A 21,847-nucleotide genomic window follows, 5' to 3' on the forward strand; every position below is an offset into this window, starting at 1 on the left:
ATTTACTAATGGCCCTGACTCATTCTAAGTAATACTTAAGAAAGGATAAACGAACTGAAAAAAATAAACAAGCCCCTTGCATTAAGCAAAGTATTTTGCTTTTGTATTTAATAATTATTAGTCAAATTTTGTTAAATGTTTATGTAGTTTTGATCAATGATACTATGCATGCATTATTCTACTACTACTAGTACTAATAATAAATAAATGGTAATTCAATTTAAAAAATAATCCTCAAAGTCATATGTCATATGGCTATTAGAAATTTTTTAAATTAAAATTTCAGTTTATATATGTAATTTTCTCATACTGATTCAGAATAAGGAAATTAATAAAATAATTCCAAGTATAAATATATGTTATATTAGAACAAATTTCAGAGGATAAAGGATGGAATTATGAGTTTAAAGAGAAGAAATAATAAAAATTTCTAAGTATGACCTTGTTTAAGCTTTTTTTTTTTTTTTATGATATCCAGTTTCTGTAAGACCTTGTTCAAGCATTTTTTTTTTTTAATGCTATGCAGTCTCTGTAAGACAGCCCCCTGGTATTTTGATCTTGCATAATCCCATTCTCCTGAAAGGAGGTTTGATTTATTGACTTACTTATAACAAAGAGAACTCAGTAAGAGTGATGGATGCGGGTTCCAAGGTGAGATTAGAGAAACTGTGATTGCATTCCTCTCATCCTCTTGCACTCTCTCCTTTGCCTGCTCTGAGAGAAGCCAATTGGCATATTGTGAACTGCTGTATGGAGAACCCAAGCAGCAAGAAACAGGGAGGCCTTGGCCATTAGCCAGCAGGGAACTAAATCCTGCCAACAATCATGTGAGTGAGTTTGGGAACAAACTTTCAGATGAGAACAAAGCCCTGGCTAACAGCTTGATTGCAGTTTTGTGAGATTTTTTTTTTTTTTTAATCCAGAGGAACTGTGAGATAATAAGTGGTTGTTTTCAACTGCTGAGTTTAGGGACAATTTGTTTCACAGCAATAGATGATAACTAATACAATAATAGTGAGTATCAAAGGGCAATTGTTTTTGGAATCCACTGGACACATTTAAGAGTGATAAATATTTTTACATTTAAAGTGAAATTAGTTTTCAATAAGGTTGAAATTACATCATTTTCAGATATTAAAATGTCTAAGAAGACATTTTAGGGGGCAACATAAAATGTGCACAGGATCCATTATTTTTAAAATTTTTTTATTGATTTTTAAAAAAATAAATGACAGTGGAATGCATTACATTTCTTATTACACACATAGAGCACAATTTTTCATATCTCTGGTTGTATATAAAGTATGTTCATACCAATTCGTGTCTTCATACATGTACTTTGGATAATGATGTCTATCACATTCCACCATCCATGCTAACCCCCTGCTCCCTCCCTTCCCCTCCCACCCCTCTGCCCTATCTAGAGTTCATCTTTTCCTCCCATGCTCCCCCTCCCTAACTCACTATGAGTCATTCACCTTATATCAGAGAAAACATTCAGCATTTGTTTTTGGGGGGATTGGCTAACTTCACTTAGCATTATCTTCTCCAATGCCATCCATTTACTGCAAATGCCATGATTTTATTCTCTTTTATTGCTGAGTAATATTTCACTGTGTATATATGCCACATTTTTTTATCCATTTATCTACTGAAAAGCATCTAGATGGGTTCCACAGTTTAGCTATTGTGAATTATGCCGCTATAAATATTGATGTGGCTGTGACAGGGTCCATTATTTTTCTCAATTTGTTCTAATCACTTATATATGACAGCAGAATGCTCTACTCTTCTCAATTCTTTTAGGAAGTACATGAGCAAAGAATTATCATCTAAGTACATGAGCAAAGAATTATCTCATTTCTCAGTGACAGAGAAGAGAAAAAGGAGAGAGAATTAAGAATGAAATGAGACCTAGAGGGCTAAATTTTCTGCATGAAATAATTTTGGTAATTAAGCCAACCTAGAAAGCATACAACTAAAATAGTCTCTACCGATTGAGAGCTTACATACTCATTAATCCTCAAAACCATTTGAGGGAGATGTTATCTGGATTTGGAGATGTAAATGAACCATTTATCATACTCAGTGTGGTTTTGTTGAACCGAACTTACAGAACAGGTGCCCACCACCCTCCAGCCACTTGGGTTGTCACTACAGACGCAGCTTCACCTAAAATATCAATCCAACCCAAGAGCTGAAAGTAGACACATAGGTATCAGACTCTCCTCATCACACAAGTTAAAAAGCACAAGGCTTGGGCTGGGGATGTGGCTCAAGTGGTAGCGCGCTTGCCTGGCATGCGTGCAGCCCGGGTTCGATTCTCAGCACCACATACAAACAAAGATGTTGTGTCCACCGATAACTAAAAAATAAATATTTAAAAAATTCTCTCTCTCTCTCTCTCCCTCTCTCACTCTCTCTTTAAAAAAAAAAAAAAAAAAAAAAAAAAAAGCACAAGGCTTAAGTTCTATCCCAGGTCTCTGATGACTCCAAAGCCCTCTGCTCTTAACTGTTGTTTTCCCAAAAAGCAAAGGAAAAAAATTAAATATGTTTCTTTCTATGTTCAAATTTTATCAACCACTTGTAGATTTTTGTGGGGAGGTACAGTAAATAGATTTCCTTCACTAACACTATAGTTAAGATTCTAATTTTTACTATGGTAAAATAGACATTCCATAAAAGTTATTATTTTGACCATCCATTTCCAGAACTTTTGTATCTTACCAAACTGAAGCTTCATTCCCATTAAACAGTATAACTCCCCTTTCCCTCGTTGCCTCAGCCCTGGCAATCACCACTCTACTTTCTGTCTCTATGAATTTGACTACTCTAGATTCCTCGTGTAACTGGCTTCATGAAGTATTTGTCCTTCTGTACCTGGCTTATTTCACTTACCATATTATCTTCAAAGTCCATCCACGTGAAAATATCATTCTTTAAGGCCAAATAATATTCTAATATAACCCACATTTTCTTTATGTAGTCGTCTACTATCTTAGTCTATTCAGGCTACCATAACAAAATGCCATAGACTGACTCGTTTGTAAACAAGGAATCTGTTTCTCACTGTTCTGGAGGCTGGGAAGTCCATGATCAAGGAATTAACAGATTGGGTGTCTGGAGAGGGCCCATTTTCTGGTTCATGGATAGCACCTTCATGCTAGATCCTCATGTGATAGAAAGGCAAGAGGTCTCTCTGTTCGGCCCCTTTTGTGAGTAAACTAATTCCGTTCATAACCTAATTACCTCCCAAGGGTTGAACCTCTTAACACCATCTAACATGGTTAGATTTCAATATATAAATTTGGGGAAACAAAAACATTCAGTCCATAGCATCTGTTGATAGACACTTATGTTTATTCTGCCTTCTGACTATTATGACTAATTCTGCTGTGAACAAATAACTGAGTCCCTGCTTTCAATTCTTTTGAATACATACTCAGAAGTAGAATTGCTAAATTATAGGGTAATTCTATATTTACTTTTTTGAGAAATTACTCTGCTGTTTTCCACATAGCTATACTGTTTACATTATCACAGTTTCTATTTTTTTTACAAAGAACTATAACTAAAATAATAAGTGATGATATAAAAACGTGCAATTAAACTAAAAATAACAATTACAAATTTTTTACAAAAGTATTTGTAAATAAAAAAATAAGCAATGTAGACAATTAGCTCATAATTACAAACTCTTAAGGCCTCTAAGTGCATCAATCAGTCTAAGCATTCATGATATATTTGAAGATAATGCTTAAAGTTTTTGGATGATGATTAGAAATTCCCTCCAGCAAACACTGATTAAAGGCTTTCTAGGCATCCAGCACAATGATGTTCAGGGGCTCAAAGAGAAAAGGAAATTACCCATCCTTTTTTTTTTTTTTAATTCTTTCCCTTGACTACCATATGTGTCCTTAAACACAGCAACCTGTTGATTTACCTAGGACAATGATTCACCTGAATGGAAAGACCACATATTTCAATTATTTTACTTCCTGCCAATCTCCATGGGAAAGATAAACTAGTTTTAAAAATGATGTGGGTTGGTAAATATTTGCAATTAGAGTCTCTATGAGGTCACCATAGCAGTTATAAAAACAAGACAATTTAAATATAATTGTAGGTCTTTAGAAACCTGACATCTAGCCATGCCCACCTACATTAAATTAGTTAATTGTCTTCCATGGTGTTGGCCAAGTTTGGAAATTATACAACTCTGAGATGCAATGAATGTTTATGTAAATACGGTTTCTCAGTTGAGAAATGAGGAGGAAGATAGGTCACAGACACGTGCATTATAACAACCAAGGGAGCCATTTCTTTTCTTTAACTGGCAATTGAACCCAGGGGACTTAACCACTGAGCCACTTCCCCAGCCCTTTGTATATTTTATTTAGAGACAGTCTGGTTAAGTTGCTGAGGCTGGCCTTGAACTCGGGATCCTGCCCCAGTCTCCTGAGCTGCTGGGATTATAGGCATGACCACTGTACCCGGCCAAGGGAGCCCTTTCTAAGTGCAGTTCAGGGTTTAGAGTCTGGGGAGACAGCCCTCCAGTAATAAGAAATGGCTTCTCTCCTGGGCCACAGGTGCTCTGGCACCTTTCCTTCTCTTTGAGACTTCTGCTAAGAGTCACATGAAGGTGTGAGTGACAGACAGCAGCTCTACACCTTAGTGTTTGGGCTCTGGAGAACCTTAGAGATCAATCTAATGCTTAGAAATCTTTCAAATTATTTTTTATTCTCCACAAGCCCCAGAAACGTTATGATTTCATAAGCAAGCAGTCAAAAGTTAATGTAGATACCTGTAAACCATTATAAACATACTATATTCATATAATTTCAGCCTAATAACAAAAGAAAATTTAAACTTTAGGTTGATCTGCAATGAATACAGAAATGTACACTTTCTACTAGGTTCAGTCCCCTACTGTTTTAATCTTTAAGGCCTCCCAGCAATAAATGATTGATCTGGTCCAAACTTTTCTATTTTATGCAGGAAGAAGCAAAAGTCTAGGGAATGAGTAGTAAAGTATAGAGTGTAGAAGTAAAAGGCAAATTGAGATTAAAACTCAGTATTCTTTGTCCTATAGCCCACTGTAGCTTACTATATAGCATGGGCAATAGTCTATGTCACAGAAAAATCTTAATTTTCAATATGAAGTGTGGGTATATTATGTCTCTACAGAAAAGACAAACAAAAAAATTGTACTGTATAGGGAGAAATTTGAGGCAATATATGGGGAATCATAATATGTGTGTGTGTGTGTGTGTGTGTATATATATATATATATATATTATGTATACTATTTTATATATATACATATACCTCCCCAAAGTATTATGTATACGATTGTACATTTGTGTGTGTGTGTATGTGTGTGTATGTGTGTATGGAATAAGAGAATCTTTAAGTAATCAATTTATAAACCATGGGGACTATATTTCTAGTGAAGCAATTTCAGGTAGTCCTTAGTTCTATTTTCATGAATACCCCTAACAAATGGGGACTCCCCTTGTAAAGTACAGGTGTGGGGAAGGGTGTACAGGAAGGGGAAACAAGAGATGGGAAAAGATAAATGATATTTCATAATGTTCCTTATTCTTTAATTTCCCAGTTCAACTCAAGATGTCAAAAGTTTATGGAGTGTTTGTTACACATTGGGCATTCTTCCAGGCATTGGAAACACAAAAAAATTAGACCTAGACTTGGCTTCAAGGTGCCCTAAATGCAATGTAAGAGTGTGGTTTATTTGTATATGTGTTTGTTTGTTTATACTTTAGAAAACCTGGCAGATGAGATGACACATTTTACGATGCTATAATCACGTATTGCTCAGTAAGAAGCAGCTAGTATCTCAAGCCCTCAGAATTCTTTCTGTGGCCGGGATCACTGTAAACAGTTTACCCCAGCTGGACTAGCCTCTGTCCTTCCCAGGGAGACCACACTATTTTTAGCTTAGATTGGATATATCTTCCTGCACACTCTTTGCCAAGGTCCCAGCTGCTTCATGTTTGCTTACTTCAATATTTTATTAACCCCTATTTAGCATTTCAAAAATCTCTAGAATATTCCCTTTATTCTTTGCAACATTGCAAATAATACAGTGATAGCTTAGGCATTGTAACAGGCTGCATTCCTTCTACAGCTGCATTTCCTTAGGATATACCAGGGAACATAACAGGGGAAAGTTTCTGCCTTCGTGAAGCATATATTCCAGTGAGTTCACATAATAGAAAATCAAAATGTTTGAGGCTTCAAAAGGATATTTTTTCTTTCATGTAAAGTAAGTTGAGATTTCAGTTCAGGGTTCCATTGATGGCTTCATTGTCATTGAAGACTCCTTTGTTATTCCTCCTTTCGAAGCCCCATCTCATGGCTTCCATCCTGAGAGTCACCTCATGCTCAGAAAATGGCTGATGTAATCTAGCTATCACATACATATAAAAGGGAAATATAAGCAAAAGGCACACCTGCAGGCTAAGTCAGTTCTTTTAAAATAGCTTAACCAACTACATCCACTTACAGAAGGGATACCTACAAGGGAGTCTGGGAACTATAACTTTAAACCTGGGCACATATTTAATCAACAATTTTAGAGGGATTTATTGCCAGAAAAGAATAGGAGAATGGATATTGTATGGGCAGTAGTCTTTGTTATCAGAATCTTCAATATGATGTGTGGGCATTTGTATGTCTAGATAAATAAATAGATATACTATGTAGGGAGAAATTTAAGGCAACACACAGGATAAACATATATGAGGTACTTGTTGGGGTTGTCATATGAAAAATCATATCTATAAATCCTAACTTTAAATATGAGACTTTCCCCCATCTTTAAATTTCTGTGTGCTGATTATCCCATCTAAAAAGTCATTTTGCTTAAAGAGTAGAGTGTGAGGTCTAGACTGTCATTCATTTCATTGAGGGAAATACACTATTCTTAAATAAGAGAAGACAAGAACATCTTTGGAAAGTCTTCTTTGGGGTTCAGAATAAAAGATAGTGTCCCTGAGTCTTTGGCCTCTTCTTAGAGATATGACTTGGTGCCTTCTTGTAGATAAAACTATGGGAAGGAGGTGAGAGTGCTGTGTTTTTTCCTTCTCCTCTCCTGTGCCAGGCCATAGGGTCCCAGGAATGGAAAAGACCTGTTGATGGAAAGCAGTGGGTGTGATGCTGAGTGCTCTGGGAACATGGGTTAAACCCTGATTTGTCTCAGTTGTGAAGGAGTTGACTTCTGTTCTTTTGGCCTCCGTTTCCAATTTTGTAAAAGGAAGGAGATTAAATTCAATTATAGTCACAGAAGTTTATTTAACTGTCAATCACTAACTTCTTGAAAAATTTCTCAACAAAAACAACATTTTCTAGTTGTCCTAAGAAGGGGGATGGGGGTGGGAGGTACAGGGGAGTGGGTGGATTAATTTAGTAGTATATCAGTCTACTCAGGCTCCCATAATAAAATTCCACACACCGGGTGGCATTTTAAACGACAGACATTTATTTTCTCATAGTTTTAGAAGGTAGAAGTCCAAGACAAAGGAGCTACAAGTTTGGTTTTTGGTGAAGGGTCACTTTGGTTTTTGGTGAAGGGTCACTTCTGTCTTGTAAACAGCCACCTTTTCAATGTGTCCTCATGCAGACTTCTCTCCTGTGTCTCAAGACTTCATTTAACTTTAATCACCTCCATAAAGGCCCTATCTTCAAATACAATCTCATTGAGAGGCTGGAGCTTCAACATATGAATTGGGTGGGGGCAAGAGGCAGGATACAATTCAATCCACACAAGTGACGAAGAGAGTGGTGTTCCACAATCATTTCCTGATAACATCTCAGGTTCCTTCTTTTCTTGGCAGTGTTGGGGATGGAACCCAGAGCCCCATATATGCCAATCAAGTGCTCTGCCATTAATCACATTTCCAGCCCGCAGGCTCCAAATTTTGGCCTAAACTGTTCAAATTGGATCACTTAGCTGACAATAAGACCAGATACTTGCTCCATGCTTTCTCATTTCCCTTATTACTCTACTTTCTCATTTCCCTGTGTTGGTCCCCTGGTTATGAGGCTTAGTTACCTGAAATAAATCTTAGGTCTCATAAAATTTAGCGTATACTTTTCAGAATTTGTTTTTTCGGAGCAGAAGTCTACTGCAAACAATGACAATAATAATCAATAATAATACAGCTTTGTCTTTCTGTTTTTGGTAGTTAATCAACTTCAAATTGTCAAAAATCCAGGAGAGGTAGAAATCTGAACTTCACTAAGTGCTTACTGAGTATATGCCTGGCACATACATACTAGACCCTTATACTAGACCCTTTAAATCATTTGCTTATGAAATGATCAGGACAGCCCTAAAGACTACTACTTCATTTATAGATAAGGAAGGTGGAGTGAGGTAACTTGATCAGGGTTATACTGTTAGTGGTGGAGCCTGGATTTACACCCAATTTTGTGTTGTTTCAAAGCCTATTTTTAGCAATATTATTTTGGGGTAAAAATGAACAAGTGTAATTTTAAGTAGATTGGAAAATTCTCTATTGTTTAAACAAACATAAAACTATGTGTTGATATCGAATGATATCCAAGATTTACTGGGGTGTGCTACTGAGATAGAAAAGGACAGGAAGTGGAGAGAAGAGAAGGGACAGTGAAGGTCGACAAGAGGGAAAGCCCCCCCCCAACAGCTTCTAACACCCCCTGTGGTGTTTCTCAAGGGAGTTTCCATCTCCTGGAAAGTAACTGCCTAATTGGGCCCAAGCTCACAGCAGAACAATCAAAATATGAAGAACCAATCAAGAGGAGCTTATCAAATCCTCCCTAAGTGCCTTTAAAACAAGGAATGCTGTAAGACTTAAAGGGCACTCTTGCTCCTCCCAGGTGCACTGCAGAGGGAGTTCTGAATCTTTCTCTCTCCTTTCATGCTCACTGCTTACCTCCACAGAATTCAAGGTGTTCATTCTTTGACTCCTTGAAAAGGAGCCCCACCCGACTCCTGTTGGTAGCATCTTGGGGGCTCCTCTGGAATCCCCAACCCCCACAGATGTAAGTCATTTGTGCCTGATGCTCTTTGCCTTCACTATCCTTTAGAGGAGAACTGAGCTCCCATCAGCCCTTACTGCACAGCTGCTAGTCTCAAGTCTCAGGTGATAGGTTTCTAGGTTGCTGTAGTTCCCAATCACCTACCCTGTGGGTCAGGCACCTTGGGTTCTACAGAGTCCTTTCCTACTTTTCTGCAGGGCTGGGAGTGTGCCTGGAATAAGTAGACAGTGGCTCCTGATCCTGGCCTGCCTTTGGATGTTAAGATTTGGGAGAAGTTAATAGGCAACGATGAGATCCTGACCAAGGAAGGCTACTCTTCTGTGACTCTGAAAGGCCACTCTTTTGACTCCATTTCCTGACAGCCCCTTGGGGTATCCTGTGTGGTTGGTGGATCGTGGTGCTGAGTGAACATTCTGCTAGGCTGGCACCTCCAAATGAGCCACCAGAACCTCCCTCATATTGGATCCTCCCAGGTGTTTCTCTCATGGCAGAAAGAAGTATACACAGGGTTGTAGCTCAGTGGTAGTGTGCTTGCCTTGCACTTGTGGGGCACTGGGTTTGATCCTCAGCACCTTAAATAAATGAATGAATGAATAAATAAATAAATAAATTGTGTTCATCTACAACTAAAAAATATTTTTTAAAAAATAGAAGGAGAAGGGGAAGAAAAAGAAGAGGAGGAGGAAGAGGAAGAGGAGGAGGAGGAGGAGGAGGAGGAAGAAGAAGAAGAAGTAGTAGTAGTAGTAGTAGTAGTAGTAGTAGTAGCAGTAGTAGTATACACAATGCAGAGTGGTCTTTAGGGATGGGTTTGGGCTTCCTCTTCTCACATAATGAAGAATTGCAGACTTGCCAAAGGCACTCCTATCGTCGTTTCTGTGCCCCCATGTGCCTCCCCAATTCCTTTGCCTGTAAAGGAAGGGGAGGCACCCATCTCTTGTTGTTCCTTAACGATCTAGGGAGACACATTCTTACACATTGCCTCCTCAGAGTAAGCTGAATTCTACCTCTGGGTATCTTCAAGCACACCTGGCTCATAGCCTATTAATTAAATTCGTCCTCAAATTTTACCTTAATGGCTCCCATGACTCCCATTACTACTCATGAACCCTAGGTATGCTTCTCAGTAGGGAGCCAAAAGGTCAGTTTCCTTTTGGACACTGGCGCCAGCTTCTCCATATTTGCCTCTTATTCTAGACTCCTTTCCTCTAATACTATGACATTGCTGGTGTCTAGACAGCATATCACTAGATATTTTTCTCCCCTTTTAAGTTGTGAATAGGATAGGGTGATGTGTTCTCATTCACTCTTAATGGTCCCAGAGTGCACTACTCCTTTTTTGAGAAGAGAAATACTCTCAAAACTTCAGGCCTCCATCACCTGAATTTGGGACCCCAGGGCCCATTATGTCTACCTCTATTAGACTGTGGTATAAACACTGGTGTCTTGCAATGGTCCCTGTAAAAAAAAAAAAAAAAAAAAACGTTTTAGGAGACCAGAAACCAAATGGCAAGTGGCACCTAGTTCAAGATCTTAGGATAATCAATGAAGCAGGATCCTTTCATCTTTTGGTGCCCAATCCTTATACTTTGTTATCTGAGATTCCAGTTACCACTGCTTGGTTTACTGTATTAGATTTGAAGGATGCCTTTTTCTGTATACCCCTAGACAATCAGTCACAGTATCTGTTTGCTTTTGATGAGTCAGGTAGTGGATCTTGATTGATGTAGACAGAGCTACCCTAAGAATTTAGAGATAGACCCTGCTTGTTTGGGTCAGGTCCTAACCAAGGACCTAGCAGAATTCAAGGACAGGTCATCTTAATTGTCTTTCAAAATGTGGATGACATCCTTTTATGTGCTTCTACCCAGGAAGAATGTCAAGTGGCTACTACAGAGCTCCTGAATTACCTAGCTGATAGAGGATATAGGTCTAGAAAAAGAAAGCCTAACTAGGCCAACCACAGGTTCAATATATAGGATCACAACTATCTCAAGGAATCTGCAAGCTAGGGGAAGAGAGGATTACCCCTATAGGATGATACCCTCTACTACAGACCCTAAGGCAAATCAAGAGGATTTCTGGGGATAACTGGATATTATAGGCTTTGGATCCTTGTGTATGGATACATAGCCAGACCCCATTGTCGACTCCTCAAGGAAACTCAATGCCAGGGGACAATTGCCCTAATATGGAACCAGAGTTTATTAAAGCTTTAAAATCCCTAAAAGAGGCCTTACTTCAAGCTCCTGCTCTCAGCTTGCCTACAGAGTAAAAATTCAATCTGTTTGTGACTGAAAGGGGAGACATGGCCTTATGGGTGATAACAAAGGTGTGGGCCAGCTCAGCGGACAGCTTCATATGATATCTCAAGGATGGTCCATTGCCAGTGGTGGCTGTAGTAGCATTACTGGTCCCTGAGGCAACTGAGGTAAGCCTAGGAAGGGATCTTACTGTATACACTTCTCATGGTCCTTTCAAGACTTCTGAATACTAATGATGGAGCCAGATTACCATGATAGTTGTGTTCTAAAATACTAGGACTTACTCCTAGAAGGGCCAGTGGCTCAAAAACCTGCTCAAATTTAAATCCAGCCACCTTTCTTCCAGAATCTTTAGAAGAAAACCTGAACATGTTTGTCAACAAGACTTAGCCATACGTTACTCAGTCCATGGAGCCCTCCAAAATTTTCCCATGTCTAATCTAGATCTTATTATGTACAGAGATGGAAGTTCTTTTGTGAAACAGGGGAACACAAAGCTCCTTATGCTATGGTAACTTTATCTGACACCTTAGAGGCACAATCTCTGCCCCCAGGTACAAGTGCACAACTTGTGGAGTTAATAGCCCTAACTAGAGCACTTGAATTAAGACTACAACAAAAAGTCAATATCTTACTGATTCTGAGTGTGCTTATTTAATTCTACATGCACATGTAGCAATCTGGAGGGAAAGGGGATTTAAAACAGCTGGAGGTACTTCTACAAAGAACTATGAGCAGATCTTAAAACTGTTGGAAGCTGCCCATTTACCTATAGAGGTGGCAGTAATTCACTGTTGGGAACACCTAAACGGAATAGATGAAATATGAGAAGGTAATAGATGAGCTGACCAATAAGCCAGGGAGGTTGCAAGGGGAAAACCATGTCAGCCATCAATCTTAGCTCCTTTACTTTGGGACAGGACCTCCCCCAGAAATAAAACCCAGTATACTCAAGAGGAACCATAATAGGCTTTATCTTAAGGAAGCACTCTCCTTCCCTCTGGATAGACACAGACAGAAAATAATACACTTTGCTTACCTGTTAACTCCCAGTGGAAAATTCTACATACCCTACATCCATCCCTCCACTTGGGAGAAGAAAATACTCTCAAACTCACTTGATTGTTATTTGAAGGAAAAAACATACCTCAAACTGGTCATCAGGTAGTTAGGACTTGTGAGATATATCAAAGAAATAACCCACTTAACTTTTCCAAAAGGCCTCCAGGACTAGAGAGAGCAGGAAAACTCCCTGTAGAGGACTGGCAACTTGATTTCACTCATATCCCTAAGATCAGTGGGGTCTAGTGTCTGTTAGTTATGATGGATACCTTCACTGAGAGGATTGAGGCTTTCCTTCCTGAACTGAACAAGTAGAAGTGGTAAAGGTTTTACTACAAGAAATTGTCCCTCAATTTGGATTGCCTTGCAGCCTACAAAGTGATAATGGAGCAGCTTTCAATGAAGCTGTCATTTAGGGAATATCGAAAGACTTAGTCACAGAATATCATCTCCATTGTGCCTGGAGACCATAATCTTTAGGGAAGCTACAAAAGGCTAATGATATTCTAAAGAGGCATTTGAAGAAGCTCACTTAAGAAACTCACAACCCTTGACTTAAGATGCTTCCTCTAATTCTGCCCCAGGAGCATTAGGACTTAGTCCATTCATGCTCTTACATGGGAGGCCATTTTTTAAAAAAATATTTTTATTAGTTGTTGATGGACCTTTGTTTTATTTATTTATATGCAGTGCTGAGAATTGAACCCAGTGCCTCACACATGCTAGGCAAGCACTCTACCACTGAGCCACAACCCCATCCCTGGGAGGCCATTCTTTAAAAATGATATTCTTAGCTTTTTTTTTTTTTTTTTTTGGTGGTGCTGGGGGTTGAACCCAGGGCCTTGTGCATGTAAAGCAAGCATTCTATCAATTGAGCTATATCCCCAGCCCTAAAAATGATATCCTTAAAGATCAGGAAATTGCTGACTTGTTCTCTCATATCACAATGTTATAGCCAAATTGCAATGTGAAATCTGCAAATATCTCACATATAAGCCAGTTATTTCTCTACCATTGTATGAATTTGGCAACTTAGTAATGGTCAGGACCAGGTCCTCAAACTCCCCTGATCTAGAACCTGTCTGGAAGGGGCCTTTTTCTGTGATTTTATCCACCCCTTCTGAAGTAAAAGTACTTGGATAAGAAAAGTGGCTCCACCACTCCAGAGTTAAAGGATGGACATCAAACTCTAAAACTGGACTAGATAACTTCAAACCCCCACTAGAGGAATCACCTCCATACACCTATGAACTAAGAGGAGATCTCAAATTCTTGTTTAAACCAGCAAAGTAATATTAAATTCATTTTCTTTTTATCACCATACCACTGACTTTACTACTTGCTATTGGATTAGCAGTAGCAGCTCTGTAGGATTGGAGGCCTACATGTAGGATATTTCTGGCCTTAACCTATCTAAGCATAATAACCTTTCTCTGTATGCTGGAGTTGCTGCCTACCCTGTTTTAATCATGAGTAGACCCATATTACTCTTATACCCTTTTGTTATCATGGAAATTACCATCTCCCTTGCCAGTCCAGGTACAAGTACTGCATTAGGTCCATGGGAAAACAATTCATTAGTCAATTTCTCAGAGACTATTAGTACTGGGAATGGACTTTCTCATTGCTGGATCTGCCACCAACTTCACATACCTGCTAGGGTACCTGTATGGGTCCATGTGCATGATGGGAATTTAACTCTCTCATCTTGGGACCAACTAAACCAAGACTTCTACATATTTATTTTCAGACACCTACTCTTTAATTTGGACAGGACCTCCCCCAGAAATAAACCCAGTATATTCAAGAGGAATCACAACACCCTGCTTTAATCACTCTAACAAAATGGAGGTACTTTATGCCCTATGTTTTCAATCCAACAGTTCATGTTGTCCCTAGTGGACACTGAGTTCCACTCAATGCAGTGCTCAAAGTTCTCACATATGCAAATATCTTCCAAATTACTCCTATTTTCAATGACAACTGTTCTCTTAACTTGACCAACTCGTGCCATATTACCCTTGCCTACCTGGACAAGACTCAGTGGCCCTACACAGATGTTTGTGCTACATAGCAGCATAAGACCTCTGTCACTTGGCAGGTACTGTACCAGCCTCCTAAGGCTGTGCACCAGGATGTTGGCCCCCATAACTCCTGGTTTGAAGGTGGCCCTCTGTCTAGCTCATGTAATTGCTCTTCTCATGGATTCCCAGACACCTTTCTTGGGTTTAAGCACCTAACCATCCTCAAGGCATGTGCCTCTTCAGGTTATACATTTATATGTGGTCCCAACACTCACCTGTTACTCTCTGAGGGAAATCCTGTCCCCCAACTTACAGACCAAGCCATTTCCTATCTCTGAATTGATAATGTTCAGTTTTCTGGTCAGTATGCCCTTATGATGATCAGGCAACAGGGAGTGGGAGTCACTATACATAATATCACATAGTCAAGGCCTAGGAGAGCCCTAGGATTAATCCTCACGGGAATAGGAGAAGCTATAGGCCTTGTGGCACCTGGAGTTACTTATCATGAAGTCACTCTCAAAAGTCTCACTAATACCCTGAAAGTACTTGCAGAAAATACTGGCTAGGCTCTCCAAAGAATACAAGGATCCTTGCATTCTCTGGCCAACGTGGTCCTGAATAATCGTCTGGCCTTGGACTACTTACTAGCAAGTGAAGGAGGAGTTTATACTTTAATCAATACAACTTGTTGCATATGCATCAGTAATTCAGGTACAGTTGAAATCAGTATAAAAAATTATGATCAGGCAAACTGGCTTCATTGATATAACCAGGGAACCAACCCAAATATCATTTGGGCCACTGTCAAAGCAGCTATTCCTTCACTAACTTGGTTTCTCCGTTTTCTAGGCCCCATATTAATTCTCATTGTGGGTCTAATCTTTGGATCCTGCATTCTCCATATGCTAACTGAACTTATTCCTTCTAGGCCAAGCCATCAAACTGCAGATGGAGATGGTCGTGGAGATGAGTCTGCCCATGAACATTACATGTAACTTCTACCATAGGCTCTTGATCAACCCGGTGGTCCCTAATGGGACACCTGAACTATGTACCTCCCAGGCCCCCTCTCAGCTTGAAACAGCTAGAACAGCTAGAGCAGTCATGACCCAATTTCCCTTACAGCAGTAAGGGTTTCCTTATCAGAGGGGGAATGAGACAGAAAAGGATAGGCAGGGGAGAGTAGGAAAGGGACAGTGGAGGTTGACAAGAGGACAAGCACCAGAACAGCTGTTCTAACACGCCCAACATGTTTATTTTATTTTATTTCATACACGACAATAGTGGAATGCATTATATTCATATTATAAACAGTTCCTGTTTCTCAAAAGGTGTCAATTTCCATCTCCTGGACAGCGACTGTGTAATCCAGCCCATGATGGAAGCAGGACAATTAGAAGATCAGGAAGGAAGGAATGCTGTAAGACTTAAACAGCACTCTTGCCCCTCCCCATGCACTGCAGAGGGAGTGCAGAATCTTTCTCTCACCTTCCTTTTAAATAAAATTCCTGCTCACTTGGTTACCATGGAGGCATTCATTCGCAGTGTTCATTCTTTGACTCCGTGGAACACTGGACCACTCCCAACTCCTGCCTGTAATACTATTGTAATTATTGTTACTATTGTTGTTATTATTGTTATTTTTGCAGTACTGGGGATTGAACCTTAGGGTATTATACCTCTAAGCTACATTTCCAGCCCTTTCGATTTTATTTTGAGACAGTCTAAGTTGCTGAGGCTGGTCTTGAACTTGTGGTCCTCCTGCCTCATCCTTCCAAGTTGCAAGGATTACAGGCATGTCCCACCACGTCCTGCAGCAACAATTACCTTCTGAAATAAGCTTTGGGAGGGTGAAACTATCTAAAATCAACTCACCACTAAAAGAAAATGTTATTCTGTTGTCTATGAGGTGTAATTTCAAGTTTTGGAATAAAACTTGGCTACTGTCTGGTGGTCTTGGTTTGAATAAAACTAACCATTAATTACCATGACATTTATTTATAACAAGTTTTAGAGTTACGGTATTGAGATTAAAAAAAGATAAAATATATCATACTTATTTTACAGAGAAAATAGAGTACCAAAATGGCAAAGTGACTAGTCTCAAATACAGGGACATCTGACACTCAGTACACTGCTTCCTCCATTCCAAAACTGCCTTAATAACAGTTTCCCTATAAATATTTTATTCATTAAATTTGCCACAAAAAGGGGATGATCTGTATCATTACTCAAAAGATGAGAGAAAATAAGAAATGCAATTACAAACTATCATAGGTATGTGCTTTTTTCAAATTTGGAAATAAAGTTTTAGAGATGGTTGGAATTTCTGGAAGTGGTCAGTCTTGGTGGAGAATGGGAAAGAGGCCAGAGAGTTCCCTTGTGGGACGGGATACTTTTCTGCGTAGGGGGCAACATTAAAAAACACCCGAAAGGCTGTGTGGAGGGAACAAAATAATCTTTCAGAAGAAATCTGTAGGCAAATCCCTGTTAATGAGATGGAGGAGGGGAGATTTATTTTTTAGCTTTTTGAAAGTTTTCTCTCTGGGATAGCCAATCTTAGTAATAGCAATTTTGATTTAAAGCATATATTTGTATAATTCTAAAACTTTTCAGTTTATTTAAGGACATTAATTGCCATTAGTGTTTGTTTTTGGTGCACCAGACTTTTTTTTTTCTATTTAAACACTTTTTATTTTAAATACTTATAGACAAAAAAGTTGCCCCCAATTTTTTTTTCAGAGAAGTCTCTGATGCCCTTCACACAGATTCACAAAAGTCAACATTTTATCACACTTGCTTTCTGTATTCATTATCTATCTAAACTTTTTATATGATTGAGAGTAAATTGCTGACATGGTACATATTTCCTAAAACCAAGAACACTGCCTTACATGAATAAATATGGTGATCAAAATCAGGAAATTAAAATAGATAGAGAACTACTAACATAGATTTTTTGCCAGTTGTCCTCTCTGGTGTCCTTGGAAGCAAAAGAAAAATCTTTCTGAGGCTGGGGATGTGGCTCAAGCGGTAGCACACTCACCTGGCATGTGTGCGGCCCAGGTTCAATCCTCAGCACCACATACAAACAAAGATATTGTGTCCGCCGAAAACTAAAAAAATAAATATTAAAAATTCTCTCTCTCTCTCGCTCTCTCTTAAAAAAAAATCTTTCTGGTGCAGTATCTAACTCAGGATCACTTGTTGCATTAGTTGTAGTGTCTCTTTAAAGTGCGTTTTTATCGGCAACAGTTTCTTAGTCTTATCTTTCATTACTCTGATATTTTTTAAGAGAACAGGCTGGTTGTTTTGTAGAATGTCCTTCAATTTGGGTTTATCTAGTATTTCTTCATCATCTGCATTCTTCAGGTTATGCAGCAGGGCTGGGAACACCACAGAACTGAAACTGTTTTTACCCAGCATACATATTATTTCAGCAGCAAGGGATGTGGATTTGTCCCTTCATTGGTAACATATGATCACTTGGCGAAGGTGCTGTTTGTCAGATTTCTTCATTATACTAGTTATTATTTTTTCCTTTTGTAACTTATTAGAAACTTGTATGGAGACATGTTAAGACTACATAATGCCTGTGTCTCTTAGGCGTCCACTAGTTTTAACGTCTAGTACAGTTATGACTATGGTAATTACCAAATGATTACCTTGTAATTTCATCTACCTTCACTAACAGGAATTCTATTATGAGGAAAAGCTGCTTTTATGTCCCATTATTTATTCATCTCAGTATAATCTTATAGAATTTTATTTTTTAAAATAGGCTGCAATCTGTAATTATCAATACTTGGTTGGTCTGTATTTCCCCCAAGGAGACCCCCCTCCAGCAGGTTCCTGTATATATTGACAGTCTTTGTCATTCTTTTGTGCACTTCCTTAATTTATGGCACAGTCAGAAATTCCAGGCTTTGCTATTATATGTTACCATCTCAAACTGAAATATAAACATTTTTTTTTCATTTCTCTCCTACAGTATTTAATATACTGACTTGTATTTGGTGAATAATTAAATCTTAATTTATTTTTCTTTACATAAGTCCTTTTTCTTTCAAAAACAAAACTAAATCAGTGTCTTAAAATAATTGCTATTTTCTAGGAAACTCTTTTTTTAATTTCTTGTTTTTAGATATACATAACAGTGGAATGTATTGACATTATACATACATGGATTATAACTTATTCTACTTAGAATCCCATTCTTGTGATTGTACATGATTTGGAATTACACTGGTCATGTGTTCATATATTAACATAAGCAAGTTACATCCAATTTATTGTACTGTCTTTCCTATTCCCATGCCCACATCCTTCCTCCAACTCTGCCTTGTCCAATTCGGTGAACCTCCCCCAATCCTATTGTTGGTTAGCATTTACATATCAGAGAGAATATTTGGTCTTTGGTTTTTTGGGATTAGCTTATTTCACTTAGCATGATATTCTCCAGTTCTATCCATTTACTGCCAAATACCATAATTTCATTCTTTTTTATGGCTGAGTACTATTCCATTACATATAAGTACTGCATTTTCTTTATCCATTCATCTATTGAAGGATACCTAGTTTGGTTCCATAGCTTAGCTATTGTGAATTGAGCTGCTATAAACATTGATGTGACTGCATCACAGGAGTATGCTGATTTTAAGTCCTTTGGGTATATGGCAAGGAGTGGAATAACTAGGTCAAATGGTGCTTCCATTCCAGGTTTTCTGAGGAATCTCTGCACTGTTTTCCAGAGTGGTTGCACAATTTTACAGTCCTACCAGCAATGGAAGTATGAACACTTCTTAGGCTTATCAGTATTTTAATTCCAATTAATGTTGAAGATTTCATTGTGATTGAAACATTAAACCCAATGGCCATAACATGGGGAAGTGCATTCTCCCCAAGCCTTTCTTGTGTATTGGCTCCTCCTAGAAGGACAGTTTGGGCAGGGCAGGTACTCATGGTGGGTTAGCTATTTGGCTCTTTGATTTTTTTAAAAGAATGTGACTGCTTCCACTGTGCCTTTATCTAGTAAGGACAATATAATTATAAAATTGAAATTTATCTTGCCAGTGTCTGCAAAACTGAATAAACACAGTCTTCATGTTGACACTGATTCATAGGCCCATAAACCCATAGCCACTTTGAATCACCTCTGAAAAGAGCACATAGGGGATGGAAGTGAAGTGACATCCAATGCATAGGTCCTAGACAAACTAAACGTTTCCTTTGAATATAAACTCCTAGGATAGATGAAATATTATATTCTGTATATTTATAGGCTAATAGCTAAGAAGCAATTCTTGCTCTTAATTTACAAAGTTGATGGCAAGAATTGAACATGAGCCTCCTGGCTCTGAAGCCTGTACTCATAATCATGCTGCTGCCATGAGTAATTTGGTTGCAGTGGTCTCTTTCTCTTCTTGTTCTTTTTTTTTTTTTTTTTTGTACTATGGACTGAACCCAGGACCTCGACCATGCTAGGCAAGCACTGTACTGCTGAGCTACACCTCTATCCCTTATCATTTTGAGACAGGGTCTCATTAAGTTGCCCAGGCTGGCACTGGACTTGGGATCCTCTTACCTCAGCCTCTCAAGCAGCTGGGATTACAGGCATGCACCATTGTGCCCAGCAAGTGCCATGGCATTCTTAGGCCTTCGATTACAGTAGAAAAAAACATTTGCACAAATGATACCCCTCTTTGAACTTATTAAGTAAGAATCCTAACTTGGGGCCAGAGATGTAGCTCAGTGATAAAGTGCTTGCTTAGCGTGTGTGAGAACCTGGATTTTGTTCCCCCCCAGACAAATTTAGGTCCTACAAACAACAACAAAACAAACAAACAAACAAACAAAAACCCTAGTTCCTTTGCCTGGAGCATCTTGTCCTGAACTACCAGTGTGTGCTTCCATTGCCCAAGTCCCTGCCAGGGCTAAGTACTTCTCCCCTATCTGTTTTTATATCTCTGCTTTGGCCACCATGAGAATCACCCAATGGAGCTTGTTAAAATGCAGAATTCCAATCCCACCCCTTGGGATTTTGAATGAATAGGCCTATGGTGTGCCCTAAGAATGTGTATTATAAAAGTCACCCAACAAGATTCTGAGGTAGGAAATCTGAAACATGAGGAATTTCTTGGGTGGTGAGACACATGTCCCATCTCAGGTTCACAGGGGAGGGTAAGAATTTGGAGCTCCTGAGGTTTGGGTGGGTGAGGTGGCATATGTACCAGTCCATCTGCCTCTTCATGTCTATATTATTACTGTCAGTTGTTATGAATTAATAATTTATTGATGTCATTTATTATTGTTTATTAATAGCATGGCAGGACACTTTATTTACATGTCAATATGTATTTTGCTGTAGTTTTTTCCCCTTTCTCCATTCCAATTAGATAGCTAGACCCTTTGTGATTCCCTGGCCTCTGGGGACTTGAAAGACAAAAACAGAAGCTGCTCAAAACCTTTAGTGAAAAACCTAAACTCACTAAACAGGGTTTCGATGTGTCCTTGGGGAGGGAGGCAGGAGATACCCTTGTGAAGGCAGCAAAGAAGAGGCTGAGAGGGGACAGTTCTGCATGGAGAAGTGACAGCGATGTAGTCCTGCTTGCTGGCAGAAATGGTTTTATGAGGCCCTTAAATATGTGGGAACCCATCTTCTCAATGAAGCTTTGACTCTGCCTGTGTCCAAGCATGGCATAGAACTGCATGCACATCACAGGCCCATTGAGCCCCGCACAGGGAGCTATCTGAAGATTAGACTTTCACCCTTTGACAGGCACTGTTTTAGGCACTGGAGAGTAAACAAAACTCTGATCCTGCCTTGGTGGACTTTATATTCTAGTGTTAGATTCCAACGTGGTGCTTGTAAGTGCCAGAAAGCCCCATACACAAGGGCATTCCATTTTCAAATAGCTTGGCAGTGGGTTTCAACCCCCACTTTGTTTTCTGTTTGTTAAGCAAGCAAAAACCAAACAAAAAACCCAAAAGAAAACAACTTCAACACCACACATACATATACATGCCCAGAATGGCCTGGGAAGGTGAACGTTTAATTTTCTTGAAGAAAATAAAGAAAGGCTCAATTTCTTTTCCTACTTTTCAAAAATTTTTAATTTGCATTCATTTTTTTTTTTTTTTTTTTTGCTGAATTCATTCCTCTGCTTTAAGTTTTTGTTTCTTCAGTTCCTTCTGGGATATTTTTCCTTCTGTGCACCATCCTTTTTGTTGAGGAACAATTTATTCCTTGTAAATGAAGGTCATCTCAATGTGGCAGGGGAACTCATGTATAGGTCAATCCAATCATGAGCTCTGTTAAGGGCTATGGCACATTTTAGGTGCTTTGTTCACCTGAATGTGTTCAATGACCAGAGAATCTACATCTAAACTGTTAAATTCAGAGTTACTCTCTGCATTTTAAGCATGCTGTCATGGTTTAGATATTAGATGTCCCTC

The sequence above is a fragment of the Marmota monax genome, unplaced genomic scaffold (genome assembly GCF_021218885.2).
Source record: "Marmota monax isolate L192 unplaced genomic scaffold, Marmota_monax_Labrador192_F-V1.1 WCK01_AAM20220418_F8-fsc00030, whole genome shotgun sequence".
In the NCBI taxonomy this organism is placed as follows: Eukaryota; Metazoa; Chordata; class Mammalia; order Rodentia; family Sciuridae; genus Marmota; species Marmota monax.